The sequence below is a fragment of the Belonocnema kinseyi genome, chromosome 3 (genome assembly GCF_010883055.1).
Source record: "Belonocnema kinseyi isolate 2016_QV_RU_SX_M_011 chromosome 3, B_treatae_v1, whole genome shotgun sequence".
In the NCBI taxonomy this organism is placed as follows: Eukaryota; Metazoa; Arthropoda; class Insecta; order Hymenoptera; family Cynipidae; genus Belonocnema; species Belonocnema kinseyi.
Genome location: NC_046659.1, coordinates 62,991,567 through 63,006,828, shown reverse-complemented (window position 1 = coordinate 63,006,828; position 15,262 = coordinate 62,991,567). Strand labels below are relative to the sequence as shown.

Below are 15,262 nucleotides of genomic sequence, written 5' to 3'. Positions count from 1 at the left end.
GATTTCTGGAACATTTTTTCTTATTTTTAATCCACGAATCTTCATTTCTAGTTCTTTTTCTACCTTGTTTCATTTTAATATCTTTTTCTTTTGAATTAATATACTCAAAAATATCTCAAAAATCTCAATAATCTCAAAAAAATGCTTTTCCAGCTATTATAAGAAACAATCACTTCGCTGATTCTATGCTTTATTTGTAGAATTTCATAGAAGATGACAAAAAAAGTTACTGTTGTGCATTTTTTTTGGTAAGATTGACTTGACCTTCACGTCGTTCGCTGCAGCGCGTACGTAGCCAGCGAGGCACGTTTTTAGGCAGCGTCCAGATTACCGCTTGGATTGTAAAACATTCATAATTTTTGAACTATTAATCCAATTGATCTAAAACTTTCCAGGAAACTTCTTTGACCCTTAATGAACAAGTTTCTCACTGAAAGCTTCCCGTAGCTTAAAATTTGTTCGCCAAACGAGGCGCTTGAAGGTTAAAATTCATGATTTTTGCATTGCCTCAAAAAAAAATTAATAACTTTTTTGTTTATTACAATATTCTCGTTTTTCTTTCTTAGATAGTGTCAGAAGACTTGAACACGTACTTTTTATTGAGAAAATCGGGAAATGATGAAAATTGGCTAAATTAGCGCGAGATGAAGTGAAAAAAGATTGGAATTTTTCGTTTTCAAAAAATCCACTTTTTACCAATTATCTCAAAAACTACAAAACATATACATTTTTGCAAGAGGAAAAAAAGATGCGCCTTGAAATTCTCTACAAGTATCAGTCTTTAAAATTGAAATTAGAAAGATTTTTAAAATTGACACTCAGGACAATACTTCTCAGGCTGAATCCGGCCGTGTCCCCTTTTGGTCGCCAGCGGTTCAATGATATTTTCCTCTTCGCAATAAGCCGAATGGTTCTAAGGAAACTCGGGATTTCAAAACCTGAATACATTTGAGGAGCAGCTAGGTCGTCATTCGTGAAGTCGGGAGAGATCGGGTTCCTGCTCGTTTAACTAAAATTATGAATGTTCAACTAAAAATATGAATCTTTACCTAAGTAGTCTAACTTGAACCAAATATTTATATTATACCGAAATTTCTATACAAATAACTGGATTTTTTGTGGTGCGACTAAACGCAGCTGGAAAAGGGGCTATTTGTACCGAACATTTGGTACAAATAGCCGGCTATTCGTACATGTAGATACATTCTATTACAAAATTTAGTCAACAAAAAAATCTTTAAACAAATTGTTGAATTTTTAAACCAAAAACATGAATTTTTCTCAAAAGTGTTGAATTTTCAACCAAGAGGGATGATTTTTAACATAATTTTTGCATTTTCGACATAATAATTCAATTTTGAATTAAATAAAAAAGTTTGATCAAAAAAGTTGAATCTTCTAATAATTTCAACTATTATAATCACTGTTAGAAATTTCTATAGCGATTTTACTATAAATGTAATGGAAGCAATATGCATGTACGTGTATTAAATTTAATGTATCATTATATTGTAAAATAATATACGCGTATAGTAAAATAGAGTGCATAAAAGTTGACAGTTCCTTGATGTATTCAAATCTTGTCAAATATTTAAAATTAAACTAATAACCTACAATTCATCGATTAAATTCTTATTTATAATCAAAGTGCGACGTAGGGGTGGGGTTTTCATCAAAATTCACTGCCGATGTCAGAATTTTTACGTGAGTGCTGCTGCTTTTAGGTTAGATGTCTTGATTATGCATTTAATTGAACGTATTCACTTGAAACCTAGTATAACTTATGTTCAAGTAGATACAAAAATAATGCTTAATTATTTAGAATTAAACATTACTGCAAAAATTATTTTTAATTTGTGTAAAGTGAAATTACTTGGCTCTTCTATGAATTGATCAATATACATGTATATTAAATTTACCACGCAGCCTCTTAATAACTATTCATAGGCCGAGTTCTTAGATTTACTATACAAATGTATAGTAAATTTATATTAAAATTGCAAACATTTTTAATAGTGATGTTTTGAATAAACAGTCCAGTTTATTCGTAATACTTTTAAAATATGTTCGGAAACTGCAGATTTTTCGTAGAAATTAAAATTATCACACTGTTAGATTTCGGACTAATATACATTTTTTAATTCGGACTACAGAACATATTAGGCTCTGAAAAAATGATAAAATTTTACATTTGTTTCCGAACTTTAAAATATCTTAGTCATATTTCTGGGCAGGGGAGGGGGCTGAGGTTATGCGGTATCTCACATGAGTGTATTGGGGGATGTGGATACCCTGTCATTTACGTATTCATTTATTATTTTGTTAATTCATAATGAGCATACGACCGAATACGTTACAAATATGCATATTCTACGATTGAAATCGCAGAATCTCTCAACAGTGAAATACACCGGAACCTGGATTTAAGTATGGTTTTGGGAATCTCTTGCAGTGGACTTGATCTTAAATGCTGTTGATCACGCATGGCTGAGCGCCGCCTCGCTTTCGGTCCCGCGGTGAACACATCACCAAAATACCGAGGACTGAAAATTTAAAAACGGCGTAAACACAGATTCCTTTAATCTTTAATAAATTAGGCCATACGTATTTTTTCGATTTACGAAAAAAAATGTACGAAGTTATGCGTATTTAAATGTTGAGCTTTTTTTCGAAAAAACTCAACTTTTTTCTTTAAACTTCTATCGATTTTCACCTAATTGAGATATTTATCGGCATTTTTCTAAAAATATTAAAAGTAGATTTTCTCAAAAAACCCACACTGATATTTTTTATCAATTTCCTGTTGAATATGTACTTTCTATAAGGACGAAATTCTGTGAGTTTTATGTGGTTAAATAATGTTGTGGCCAGAAGAATCCTGTTTCATAACATCGATTCTTCTCGTTTTTCTCGACAACAACGACAAATTACCAAAAATTTCAAGATAATTGTTTGCATGTATGAAAAAAGTTCTATAAAATATATTTCTTCGTGGTCCTTTGCGATATCTTGATTCATTTGGGAGAAAAATTCAAAAATTGTCCGTCACCTAAAATCCTATGAATATAATTGAAAATTATTCTCGTAAAGGATACAAGATATCACAAAAGACCAAGAAATATTTTTGATATAACTTTTTTCAGTTTGCAATCTATTTTCTTGACATTTTTCCGTATCTGTCGTTGTTGACCAGACAAACGAGAAAAATCGATCTTATGAAAAAAGATTCTTCTGACCATAAAGTTATTTAGTCCACATAAAACTTAAAAAAATGTCCTTATGAAAGTGCAAATTCAATAAAAAAAATTGATGAAAATATAAGTGTGGGTTTTTTGGAGAGAATCTATTTTTAATATTTTCAGGAAAATCGCAGCCATTTTGTTATTTTAGATTTTAAAAAAGTTGATCAATGTTATAAGAACCAATAAGGAAGCGAGAAATATATCCATAAGGTTCAAGAAATAGAGGCTTACAGAAAAAATTGGAGTTTTTTGAAAAACATAGTACAATGTTCCAAAACGCATAACTTCTCACAAAATTTTTTTTTCGTGGATCAAAAAAATATCTATGTTCTAATTCCTACTAAAAAATTACATATTTCGTCCCCGAGATATTCTGCGTCTTCGAGTGTAGACCTGTCTGATTCGAAATGGATTCGGTTACTTTTAATATTAATACTAATGTTACTACATGAAAAGAAATTTCAAGAGATTAATTTACGGAAGCGCGTGAGTTTAGAGCTACAATTATCACGTGATTTAAATTAACCGATTCTGTGTTCTAAAACCATAGAATTCGAGACCTGAGAACAAAGGGGCGTAGCCTAATGTCAGAAACTTTGAAACCAATGCTTTAAGAGCAAGGGTTCCAAGATCTTAGTTCTCGCGCCAAAGCGTGATAAAAAAGCCCCCCCCCCCTTACCCAAAGTAATACAATATAGATAATTCATGCCCCCCACCCCCACACAAACATCACCACTACCATCCAAAGGCCTTTACATAATTTATACACGGTCGTATAGAGCGAAAAAATTTAAAAACAGAGTTTTCAAATCTACAGAGAAATGGGATCATTTTAATTGAAATGTGAAGTCAAGGAGAGATACGAAGGACAGTCTTGAAATATAGTAGTCAATGGGGAGCTATCGTAAACGAATTAAAGGTCTCCAAGTGTCATGGAGCTATAAACTGTAAATCTATCCGATTAAACTGGCGTTGTAAACTCCCGCTGTAAAGACCGATTAACGCGAAGCATGTGACTTGTATTATAAGTCATCCCAGTCGCGCAGCTGTGCTGTAAACCCGACTACCATCATTCCAAACTCTTTAATCTTAGATCATCTTTTCATTTGATGTAATCCCTTTGCACATCACTTGTTCAAAACAAGTTGAAAGCAAATGTTATCATTGTACTGGTTTTAAACTTCGTTCATTATTTTTATATTATTCGAACTCTGCAGAATGTAGACCCTTCAAGGGAAAAATCTTCTAATTTTTTAGAACTGAATGTTAATTGCACACAATGGTAATAACATACGTTGCCGCTATATATGAACCAGTCAGAAATGGGCCGATGAATCAAATCAGGTTCAGGTTTTACTTTAACCGTTTTTGGGGCAACTTCATGTAATTTTCTTTTGGTTTAAAAACTCTAGTTAAGTCACTTTTGTCTACAAAATGTTGCGTCTCAAGTTTGGTTCAATATCCGACTCAAATCAGCTAAGCTTTTTTCTGTGCACTGATGAATAGTTAAATGTCACTAATTTAAATCTGGAAAGTTTTATGTGTTAACTCAATTTTAATTTTGTGTAATGCCGATTTTCAGGACTTTTGTCAGAAAGATTTCACATTCAACTTAAAAAAAATTTATGGTAGCCTATATTAGTATGCAAATATAAAAAATAGCTTATTTCTTGTAATCAGATGAATGAACACAAATTATTCCTTGAGGATTAACAGGACTAGGATAGTATTCCCCATAGTAATTTGGTCTAAATATATTTAAAAAGAACATTTCTTCATGGCCTAATAAATACCAGCTGCTTTCCATCAGATAAACATTTTTTTCTACTAAATCTACTAAAGACAATTTGACAACTATTTTTTCGAATTCACCTTGAAAATGTCATTTGCGAGCATTTTCTAGGTTATATTCGTAATAGGCGCCTGCAAATACGTTACTTTACGCGATTCTAACATAACGATAATATAGAATTAGTCATGAATGTGCCTTTCACAGATATTTCATTTTTTGGATATTTTGCTCGAAAATATGAAATTTCTTGTGTCTCTTTCGAATGATGTTTTACTTTTGGACTAGAAAGAAGATTTCCCAACAGGTTTCAAACTATACACACCAAAATTCGGAAAAGTCATCGAAGTAAACAATTTTTACCAAAGATATACCTATTATTTAATATCTGGAAAAAACCTGTGACTTCACGTGTATTTAATTTTAAGATTCTGACAAGGTTTTAGGATAAATAATTCGCATACACGTTAAAAAACTTGATAAAGTGCAATCAAAGTTTAATTTTACCATTTTTCAAACTGAATTTAATTATTTGGGTGGAAGCTAAATCGGGTATCTTTGAAATTATAGTATTTGAATTTGTATGCATACTGTGAAATCCTGTGCATGAAATTTAATAGATTCGAGTGGAAAATAATTTCAATACTTGTGCATTAAAATTCAGTCAGATTTTTCTAGTAGTGTATTGAATTCATAAAACACGGCTATCAAACCATCCAATTTCTAATCTAATCTCTTCAATTTCACACTTCCAAATAAGAACCAGTCATAATTTCTAGAAACAACGACCCTTTTTTTCTCACTCTTAAATAAAAGGAGAATTATTCAGAACTCCGATAATCATCCAATTCGAAGGCAAAGGCGGCCACTTTGAAAACATGATCACTTCCACTTTTCTTCACGAATCAACTATATGAATGCATAAGTAGTTTTTTTTACATAAATGCGGTTTCTTTAAGTTTCGTAACACCTTTTTCTCGGAGTCCTTTACTATTATTGTGTGACAGGATTGCAGTGACACAGGAGGCAAGGGTGTCCCTGATGAGACTGATAAAGTCGACGAGGTTATTTAAGGGCTTCTTTACAGTTAGTCCTTCGCACGAACGAAGAATTATAATGACATTGTGAATATAATGTGTCCCGTGTCACATTCCCTCACGCTTTTGATACCTTGTAAAAGTCGTGGATCATCGCACAAAGAGGTGAAACATAATTCATAAAGCACAAACTTGACTATCAACGTGTAGAAATCAAAGTTGCTCAATAAGCAGGACTGCTACGCAGTTACTTCAATCGCTTTTTAGTCATTTTTTAAAGAAAAATTTATTACAGTCATTTTTTTAAAGGAAAAGGCCAGTTTAGTCAGCTTAGTCACTTTAGTCCATCTAATTTGAGATTCTATCTAATAAAAATAATTAATCTATATATGAAAATTACAGTAATCAATTTTATGAAAATGCTATTCAGTATAAGCCTTCACACTCTTTTATCTAATACCCTCTTTTACCTTTTTGAAAGAATTCCTCTTTTTCCGTATTTTCAAGAAACTTCCGCTTTTTTCCATTTTAACTTTTTCGTTTCAAATTCGTCTCTTCTTTCTCGAAAATGCAAATATTTTTTCTAAATGCAACAATTTGTTTAAAAACAATCTTTTATTTTTTAAATTAAGCTGTTTAATTAAAAATTAATGATTCTTGTTTGGACATTAGTTTTTTGAAAAATGAAACTTTTTAGCTAAAAAAACTCTACTATTTTGTTAAAAAAGCATGCTTTTTCAGAAAATGCGTCTTTTTTGGTTCAAAATTAAACTATTTGGTTGAAAATTTAGCTGTACGCTTGAAAATTAACTTTTTAGTTGAAAACTCATTTTTTGGGAATGAAACATCGCAAATCTTTTTTGTTTGAAAGAACAACTGTTTAGGTGAGAATGCAACTGTTTCCGGTTGCAGTTAAATCTTTTTTGTTCGAAATTTCGACCAATTGGTTGGATTATGAGAATCTGACAATTGAAGGGTGCATCGCAGAATTAAGTAAGTGCCAAGAAAAAGAAATTCAGTAGTGCCAAGAAATGTCCTCAAAATTCGAATTGTTTATAAAACAGAAACATGAGTGAGTTCGTTTGAGAAGTGGTGTAGCTCTGTAGATCGATAAAAAAAAGTTGGAGAAAGGTAATACTTTTCGAAAAAAATATTACCAAAAGCCTCCCCTGTGATAACCATTCGAGTGCCATGAAGAATTTCGTTTGTTTAAATTGTATTTAGACACTTATTATAACATAAAATATATCATTGAAACACCAGAAACATGTTACTAGACAAATAGAAGGCTCAAAAGTGAAAAATTACAATTTGTGAAGCTTTCCAAAAAATAATGTTGTCATGAATTATTTGGAAAACTCCTAGTGTAAAAATGTACAAAGGATTTGTAAAGAATTTTTGGCATTGCTTAACAAATTTAATTAAAAAAGCTATATTGCGGAAATACTAATAACGCCACCCGTTTATCAAATTAGAAAGTTTTGTGGATGAACCATTTTTTAGATGATATTTAAAAATTATAAATCTTTCAATTTTAATTGATTCTAAATACTTAAGACGCGTTTAGGTTCAAGGGAATTTAGTGAAAATATTAATTTGAAAAATTTAGTCACAAATATTTTCTGTGGGCCCAGGGAATTAGGAAAGTGCGGTGAGCGTGGAATAAATATTTTCGGGGTTCCTGAACACTTTGTTCAACAATACTCAGAAAATTTAAGCCTCATTGAGCCATAAGAACTTAAAAAGAGTACGAAATTCTGATTCTGAAATGTTTAAGAAAATATATTTTTAGTTTGCATGAGATTATTGTCTGATTTTGATGAAATTAGTAGCTTTAAATTAACGCTATTATTGTCAGTGGTATAGTGAAGGAAGTGCCGCAAAATGTATCGCAGGGATCAATGTTGTAATTAAAAGGACGGCTTGTCTAATGAGTTAGTCTAGAATATTCAAAAGCTCACGACCAGTGAATTTTCATTTTAATTCACGCAAGCGGCATTTATTGTGATTTATGTGTCCTGTGCAAACCTGTGCCGCAGTGAAGAGGAACCTACAGATGGGAAGTAAAAAAGCTCTATTCTGGGCTTCATGATCATAATCTTTTAATTTTATCCTTACGAGAATAGTGATTATTCATTTTGCTATATTAAAATTCAAAGATATATTGTTATTAATGAACAGATCTTGATTAGTTATAGATGCCAATTTTAGAAGTATGTTTGTAGTTTGAAGTGTCTAAGCACACCAAAAATTTTAGCCTATACGCTCACCGAATTACGGTGAACCTAGCAGCCTCATAAGTTTTCCTGGAAAAAAGGAAAGAAAATTTTTGGTGCCGAATTTATAATTTAATATATTTACCTAATTTCGGTGAACCCAGGCGCAGCTTCCGTGAAATGTTTGAAAGTTAAAAAGTCCTCTTTTAATGGAGATCGTAGTTTATTCTTTATTGAGTATTATTTTTCTAACGTTGTGAGGATCATAATAGAAGATTCTCTAATTAATTTAATGTACCATGAAAGATACCTATTAATTATGAGGCTCCTTGAACTTTGATATAATATTGCAGGAAGATTCCTTCTCCAACATTGCTGATTAGAAACAAAAATCTTGTACAATTTTCTCCTTTTATGAGAATTAAAAAATCAAAATTTAAAAGTTACTGCAAAAAGTTAATCAAGTTTCTAATTCTCAGTAAAGTTCTGTGTAAACGGAAATTAAGATTTGACACAAGATCAATGAACTATTTCACGGCTTGAAATGTAAGAACCGTAATAAATTGAAAGCCATCACTCCTTGCTGGGACTTATTTCTAAATACCACTGTCTTTTATGCATAAACAGTTTCCTACTGACTCGCAGGTACAACATAAAACCCATATCATTATTCATCCTTCACTTACGTAACACGAAGGATAGCCATAATCGATCACCTTCTGCTTCCTGGCAGGTGCAAGGTCAAGCCAACTTACGATTTTTCAGTCGAATTTAGGAACTCTAAGTCCAAACCTGTCGTCAGGACAACGATGGAAACACAGGGTAGGGGGAAGAGGGAAGTTTGGACGTTCTTCAGAAATTAAGGCTTGGCTTCAAACAGGAGTCAGGTGAGCAAGGCAAGTGGAAACTTGAAGAGGCAGACATAGACATGGGATTAGAAACGAGGGACGAGAAGATTCTAGAGTCTAGATGGTCAAGAAGGCAGAAACGAGAGAAGACGAGACGACCACTCGCTGATGGATGGAGCCGAGTTGGACCAACGGCGCCCTTCCCGAACGCATTTATCTTTTCTTGTGACAAAATTGCTTCACAAGAACGATCTTAACATCCGCGCCACTGTACAAAAGGGACATCCAGTTTTTCACGGAGAGACAAGTGTCGCCCGACACCATAGCTTCTTCGCGAAACCACATTCACGTATGCTACATTGCTACCTGTTTCCATGAGGGATCCTCGCGTGCTAACAGTTTCCCCATGAAAAGGAACGTGCAGGCCTGAATTCGGTTGCTCATTTTTGATAAAGAAATAAAGAAAACGGAAGACAAAGGTGGAGAAGAAAAGAGAATTGTATCGGGAGGGATCGATAAAAATTCAAAAGACATCAGTCGCGCGTGCGGATTCCGATCGAATGTGATCCTTGAGCGAGTTGAAGCATATCTGAATTTTTAAGGAGGTCTTTCGTAGGAAACTAAATTTCATATTAACATTACGTTTCCAGATTTTAAAAGCTAAAATTAATGATTATAAGTAATAATATTCTAACATTGAAAATTCTGGTCAATTTTCAATACGAAAATAGTCGTAGGTTTATTATTATTATTATTATTATTATTATTATTATTATTATTGTAAATATCTTTAAAATTTATTTAGAATAACACACATATAAAAAGATTCTAAAATAATGTTAGAAAGACTTTCTAATAATGATCCATTAAACAATTTTTTAGACTAAATGTCTATTTTCATATCCACCGTCAAAATGTCAGCACTAATTACATTAAAAAGATTCATCAGAATTATGACTCAAGTATTGTTTTTAATAATTTATCCTTAATTGAATTTCTAAAAGAGGCTTAATAGAAATTTCTTGAGATTGAATTTTGAATATTTTCATTTCTTTCGAAAAATTCCAAACAGCAATCGTCTTAAAAAAATCCCAAAAATTGATCACTTAAATATTGGCTTAAATTATATAAAATTGCTTAAAAATGATTTCTAATGCCGTGAAACCTGTATATTTTTGGGGCATTGAGGTAATTAGGCTGAAAAACTGATTTCTCTCGCTAGGAAGTCATCTTGACTCAGATGGTATAGTGATTGTCTTATGTTCCAGCACTGCATCCTTGGCAGTCACGATGGCGCGGGGTCGATTCCCGAAGCAGGGAGCGAAGCTGATTGTGTTTTTAAAAAACTTCGCGCTTGTCCCTTGGTTTACTACCCCACAGATGCCCTGCAGTTCATAATAAACGTTATTTATATAAATAAACAAATATGACGAACAAAATAGCTATTTTTTCTATTCGACGTTCCCGGTGCTCGTGAGTAATAGGAGAATTATTCCAATCATCTCCATTCACAAAGTAACATCAGTTTAAGATTTTTTTCCTGTTATAATAATAAGACAATTTTGTATACAAAATAATTTTTTAATAGTGCGTTTTTTATAAATGTTAATAATTTAACATTTGGAAGGGAACAATATTACAATGGAGAAAATTTTACTTGGAATGATTTTTTTAAATCTCAGTCCTTTTAATTGGGAACTTCATGATCATTTCAGCAATATTCATAATAAGATGTTAAATTGTATGATTTCTTAAAATAAATTCAATTGTAAAATGGATTATTTGAGAATTTGTGGAAAAAAGTTTTTTTTTTTTTTTTGCAATGAAAGTCCTATTAATTTTAGTATTTTATTAATTTCATTGTCTTAAGGTAGTTGTGCCAAAAGTTATATATCTGAAAAAAATAGTTTTTCTATTATTTTAAGGATCAAAATATTATAACTTATGTTATGTCAAATAAAAAAAAAAATTATTTTTTATGAAAAATATTAATATTCACAAAGAAACTTACCAATTTTTAAATAAATGACGCCTTATTTTTTCCGGGGAAACGTTCTATATAACTCTACTGCTTCCAACTCTAAAAATAATTAAGTAACCTTAAAATATAATTATTTGTTTAAAAAAAATCTTCTCACAAAAAAATTGTTCTAACGATTTAAAGCCATAGAGAAAGTCTGAGAAGCCATGGCAAAATTTACTTTCAAAATTAAAAACATTAGATTTGTAGAGAATATTTCCTCGGAAAAATAAGTCGTCGTTATTTAAAATAAAATAATTAATATTAATTTAATTAATTTGTTATAAAAAGTTTAACCGATATTTCTGGCCCTTATTTCAATCATTTTTCAAAAATTGGTAAGAAGCGATCTTTATGAAAAATTCAATTGCAAAGAGCATGATAAAATTTATGTTTATTTGTGCATAAATTTTAACATTTTTTATAAAAAAATAATGTTTTTTATTTGGAATGACATCAGCTATAATATTTTGATTTTTAAAGTCATAGAAAAACTTCTTTTTTAAGATATCTGACTTTTGGCATGGCAACTACTTTAAAATGACTGCAGCTTCAGAATCTAGTAGAATTTCCCTTTTTTTCGCTTTTGTCTATGATACGCTATTTTTGGATCAGTAAAAATAAACATTTTGCGTCCAAGATCTGCATGAGTAAACTCTCTGCTACATTTCCGAGTATATATTATCTACATTTAAAAAATGTAATCATTTATAGATGTCTTAGATTTTGGATTTAAATATATTTAATATTACAACTCACAAAACGAACGGAAGTAGACAACAAGTAATTTTTTATTTTTTAATTGAACGGAAATTTGAGGTTTCTCAAATAAAAATTTGCCCACTGTGCGTGTGTCTCCGCTCGGATATTTATTCTTTGCACTCGAAATGCTTGAATGAAACTTTAGCAAAAATATTTTGTTTTAGATCCCAGTTTTTCTATGCATCTTTATATTCCGAACCTTGTATGTAATTTAGTTTAGCAGTTAAAGATAAAATTGCTCAAAGTTCTGTAGGCTTTGAGGTACACCTTCTTATCGTGACACTCGCGTTTCGCGCTTGATTTTTGACAGACATTTTTTAATGTTGTTATGCTAAAAATAACAGTTTTTGATTTTTTCGTAGTATTTTTTAAGTATGAAACAAAAAACCCTTTCCATATTAAAAATAGAAATTTATATCAATTTGTAGCTATTTTGAAAAGATAAAAGACTTCTTTTAGGCTTTTTACGAATCTCGCACCTTTTGGCATTATATTAGAATTTTTTTGTATAGCAATTTCGATAAATAAATAAAAAACGACGAGTTCTGTCGAAAAATGATTCAAATAAATTATGCAGACATTTCTAAAAGCTTAAATTCCCTCTTGGAAGTTTTTCCCGCTGTAGTTTTACTCAGTATTAGAATTTTGGATTTTTGTATAACACTCTTGATAAATAAAACGAAAATGACAAGTGCTAATTGGAAATGTCAGAATTTTTTTTTAATTAGGAAATTTTTTCGCGAGGGTGCTTTAATTTTTTTTAAATTGTATTGTAAAATAATTTAACAATGTTCTTTCATTATTTCAGATTTTTTGGCTGAAAATCAAACTATTCCAGTTAATGATTACCCGCTTTGCATAAACATTAATCTTTTTTGCTTAAAATGCAACTATTCTAGTTCAAGGAAAATAATTTCAGTTGAAAATTCATCATTTTGGTTATAAATTTAACTATTTTCTTGAAAATGCGTCTTATTTTTGTTTAAAATTTCAACCATTCTAGTTAAAGATCCATAATTTGGTTATTTAGTTATATTTGGTTCAAAATACATGTATTTTGTCAAAAATTGGTCTTTTTTTAGTATAAAATTAATCTTTTTGGTCGAAAATTCAACTGTTTGGTTAGCAACTCATTTATCTTACTGAAAATAAAATATTTTCACTTGAGATGTTAGGAATATGAATCCTTTTATATTAAATTTGATATATTATTCATATTAATGTTACTTAGAAGAACACAGTAAATCAAAGGCATCTTTTTTATCTTAAGTTTGATAAAAACGCTGTAAGCAATTGACTACAATTATCCGATGTCAGATCATTTTTATCCGTTTACAGATAAATATTATCCAACATCGGATAACTGCAGTGTTCAATTATTTGGAACATTTTTATCCTAGTGTAGGTAAAAAATATCTCTAGGATATACTGTGAATATATTTTCGTATTTTCGTGAAAAATCTCCTTATTTCTCATGTAATTACAGGGCTTACACTCACCTGAAAAATAAGTTCAGTTTAAAATACAGTGAAACTCTTCTACATCGCCCATTTTGTGTCTGGCAGTAGGAGGGAACTAACTCATTATAGAGCGCTTCGCTTTTGTTTTTCCACGCATGAGTGCTCGCCTGTGTGACAACCGCAGATCCCGCATAGCTCCTGTTACATTTGCATGCTGTGCGCCGTCAATTCTCGGAAGGGCTATAGAAGGGACGGCTGTTGAAGGATTTTACTGTATTAATATGATGAATATGCACTGGATATTAATAAGTATGTGAAGATGAAATGAAGATTGGTTTGAATTATTATTCAAATTTATGGACTTCATGAACAAGTTCAGTGGGTAGTACATCTTCAAGGACCTTTTCTTTAATAAGTTTTTTTTTCATTTGTTTTTACTTGACATTCGCATTTATTTATTATGTTGTAGGACCTGATTTTGACTAACGAAATAAAAATGTCATTTTTTATGAACATCCAGCCGAGGTATGGGCGATCTGAAGAAGTCATGTGAAAAAACGGTCTTCATGATATCTTAAATCCGGATGATCTGAAACACAATATTGGTGAATTAAAAAAATAATTTCTTTGTTTTTTCAACATTTACTGTATAAAATTGTTATTAAATAATTATGGAAAATCATGACCGACGGCCATACGATAGCCAAGTCTTTTACAAACATTTGTAAAAAAAGTTGAATGAAATCGATCTAGTAGATCGGCTGGAATCGTGGTGACCACCCCAAAATAGTGCGTTTCGAGAAAAACGCGTTTAAAATTTAAAGTACGGAAAATTGTGCGTTTCGACCGCTCGAGGCCTTGCGGAGTAACAATTCGTTTTTCGGCCACTTCCGATACGCCCTGAGGTAAAAGAAGGTTTCTACCTTATTTCTAAGTGTATATGATGACAGAAATTTAAACAAAAAATCGATTTTTTGAAAACTTGAATATGTACTAACTCCTTAAAGAAATAATTAAATATATTTTTAGTATTGTTGATTTATTTAATTATTTGATGGTAATAATATATTTGGGGAATTTCACACAATATTTGCCACAAAAATGTTTTTTTCTCGAATTTCGAATAAAGTATACTAAAATCCACTTAAATTATTTATTTCATAACATAAATCAAAGATTTCTAAACAAATGGTTTTTTTCAATTTGGACCTGTGTTTTTAATTATTAAAAAAAAAATTTTTTTCTTGATCTGGTAAAAATTTGGGTGTGTATTCAAATTATTTCGAAGCAATGAGTTTTTGAATAGCAATAAATTTTTAATATGCTAAATTAACAACATAAAAATATACAATTTTGCAAGTGGATGGTCGTGTTTTACTTATCGCGTAGGCAGTCGAGTCCCAATCGAAGTATTTGATTAACCACTCCCAAATTTTTACCAGATCAAGAAAAACGTTTAGTCCACTCTTTAAAATAAAAAACAGGTCCAAATTGAAAAAATTATATTTGTTTATAAATATTTGATTTACATTATTAAATAAATAATTAAAGTGGATTTTAGTATACTTAATTCGAAAGTTGAGGAAAAGGCCTACATTTTTTCTTCCGTATGAATTTGCATATCTTTGTTTAATATTGCAGTATAAGCAACTAAAAAAGGGAATTTTTATAAACGTGAAATTTAAAAAGATTAGATTGTAATATTATTTGTCAAAGCTTTATAAATTAAACACATTATGTAACTTCTTAGAAACTTTTATCATTAATAAATCACTTGTCCTTTAATAAAAGTATTTTCATAAATGAAAAACCAGGTATTTAATTTTATATGTGAAGTGAATAAATGCATTATTTTTTTCTACGACATAAAACATCGTTTTTTATATTA

At 30.7% G+C, this 15,262-nt stretch overlaps 1 protein-coding gene across 3 annotated transcripts in view; it reads left to right on the top strand.

The window, feature by feature from the left end:
* Positions 1-15,262, top strand: part of LOC117170095 (PDZ domain-containing protein 2-like) — a 209,531-nt gene that overhangs the window by 143,171 nt on the left and 51,098 nt on the right. Inside the window, exon 1 of one of the 3 annotated variants that reach the window (XM_033356620.1) lies at positions 13,856-13,979. The exons of the other annotated variants lie outside the window; for them this stretch is intronic. The gene's annotated coding sequence lies outside the window, so the exon portion shown is untranslated. Of the gene's footprint in view, positions 1-13,855; positions 13,980-15,262 lie in introns of those variants that run through there. 3 annotated transcript variants of the gene reach the window in all.